A 2,578-nucleotide genomic window follows, 5' to 3' on the forward strand; every position below is an offset into this window, starting at 1 on the left:
ACTTATTTTTATAGCATTTAATTTTAAGATGTAAAATATATTTCATTAAAATATTCCTGTAGAAATGTAGCAAATTGCTGTCTTATTCAGTTTTGTATTATGTTATTGTTTTGAACATAAGTTTAACAGTTTTGAAAACAGTATGTAAGCATGTGCAAATTGTCCTGTAGGTACACAGAGTTTTGGCGGTTGTTGTGTCGAAGTGAGAAAAGAATTAATGTAATTTGAAAGATGTAGTCATTGAATGCATTTTGTGCCAAAGCAATGATAAATGATCCACAGTTTAGCCCACATATACTTCTGTTGTGCTCACTGTGTGAAGAGTTTTGAAAAAGTGACCTACTGTAAGTATTGAGAAATGTGTCCTAGCGACTGTAAAAAACTGTAAGTATTGTTGATGGTACTGTTTCAATTTTGAAACAAACATTTAAAAGAACCAAAAGTAAAGCCTTTCTGTATAAAGTGAATTAATGTTTAGAGTTTCTTTCATTTTGAGCAAAGCAAAATTTAGAGTACTGCAGCAATAATATAACACCAATAATGAAGATAACTCATCAGTTATATGTAAAGAGGACATTTTGTATTTCTTCTGGAAATTTGAATAAAAAACTACTTATAGGTAATAATGGTAGGAATGTTTTAGCTCTGGTTTAGAGTTTCTTTCATTTTGAGCAAAGCAAATTTTACAGTACTGCAGCAATAAAGGTAATTTTGCTCTATTGAGCAATAGAACTCTTCTGCAGCTCTAACCAGAAAAGGTTAGCTTTCTTATTCACAATTTGTTAAGGTCATAAGCAGGATAGCTGTTTACATATCTGTTAAAATCAGGTTAAATAATTTCAATCTTTTTGCATCAAATGCATACATTTATTTTATATGGTGGGTTCAAGAAATATGGGAAAAGAATGAGAATGGGAAAAAAATGACTTTGAAAATATAGAATAAGACAAGAATCTATACGTAAAGGAGTCATCTGCAGAGATCTGGTGCAATCATGAACTAGTTGTATTTATGTGTTTTAAGATGGCATGATAGTTGGTCCTTATTCATGTTTATTTTTCTTTTTTATGTGCAAAAACTTCTAATCATTGGGTGTATGATGACAAAAATAAGATTGAAATGTGAAAAACAGTAATGATAAAATAAATGGTGAAATTGTGATATTTAAGACAGGAAACAAAGCAGTCCCAAAGAGCAACATTTAAAAAATGAAAGTTGTTTGTTTTAAAAAAATAAATAATTTCTTTATTGCCTTAAGGCATCTTATTGCCTTTGCTTCTCTTCTCACTCTGCATCATTCTCCCTAACAGATAGTCACGAAAAACATACTGTAAATGTTTGTTTCATGAGTAAGAAACCAAAAAGCGCTATTATTTTGCTTGCTTTTATGTTTAAACACAATAAACTGATTTCCTTTTGCTCAGTCTATAGTCTGTCAGGAATTCTTGTTGGCCTAGTTGTTAGAGCAGTTCGCTTGTGCTCTGAGAAGGTTGCAAGTACCTGGTTTGATCCCCACAGCCTCCATTCTGGGAATCTGAGCAGGCCCTTTAACCCCAATCTGTTCCCTCACTGCTCACCAAGGGTTGTCAGGGTTCTGCCCTCTGTTTTAGTTTATTCTTAGTATTTGTAGTTGTTTTCTAGTAGTGTTTTGTTCTTGAGTTACTCTCTGTTCCCCCCTTGTGTTTGTTTCCTCTTCCCTTGGCTTCCTTCTAGATCGGAGATGGGCAACTGCAGTCCTGGAGGGGCTGTATCCTTGAACTTTTAGATATGTCCTTGACTTAACATACCTGAATCAAGTAAACAGATAATTTAAAGGACTCTGGAGAAATCGATTGCATAATGGGGAGGTAATTCAACCATTTGATTCAGGTGTGTTGGACCAAGGATGAATCTAAATGTTGCAGGAAACCAGCCCTCAAGGACTGGAGTTGCCCATCCCTGTTCTAGATGCTTCTATCCACACATGCTCCTTGTCAGGTCATTACTCCAGTCTTTGTTCTGTCTCAGATATATATACTCTCCCTGTGCAGCTCCTCAGTGCTGGTTCCTTGTATTTTCCTGGTTCCTCATATGTTTTTCCTGATGTCTCATAGATTCTGTTTTTTTCTGTATTCGTTATTTTGGATTTTTGGATTTCTGCCTCAGTTGCCTGTGAGTACTTCCTTAAATCACCAAAACACATCTCTGCCTACTAATATCTGCATTTGGGTCCTCAGCCCAACCGTGACACATCTTGCAAAATGACTTATACCGACGTAAAATTTTTAAAATTTTTCTAATTAGATATGTATGTGAAATGCAAGGAAAATATTGCACGTACTGCTACTGGGTCTCAACTGAATTTACTGTAGGTGAACATGCTTTGATTTAAAGCAATGTAACCCTTAACATACTGTATGGTACTATCCTGCTAGATGGGGTTCCCTTTGTTCCAGTCACAATTCTTTAATGTTCCCTATTTAACTATGTACATTTTCTGATAAGCTAAAGTCTGAATCTAGTCCCTGCTGGTACATGTCTTAATAAAGTGTAGCTTTTTATGGCTCTCTTTCAGCAAAGTATAGAGGCCAGACATCTC

The sequence above is a fragment of the Cyprinodon variegatus genome, unplaced genomic scaffold, assembly GCF_000732505.1.
Source record: "Cyprinodon variegatus isolate N-32 unplaced genomic scaffold, C_variegatus-1.0 Scaffold102, whole genome shotgun sequence".
Lineage (NCBI taxonomy): Eukaryota > Metazoa > Chordata > Actinopteri > Cyprinodontiformes > Cyprinodontidae > Cyprinodon > Cyprinodon variegatus.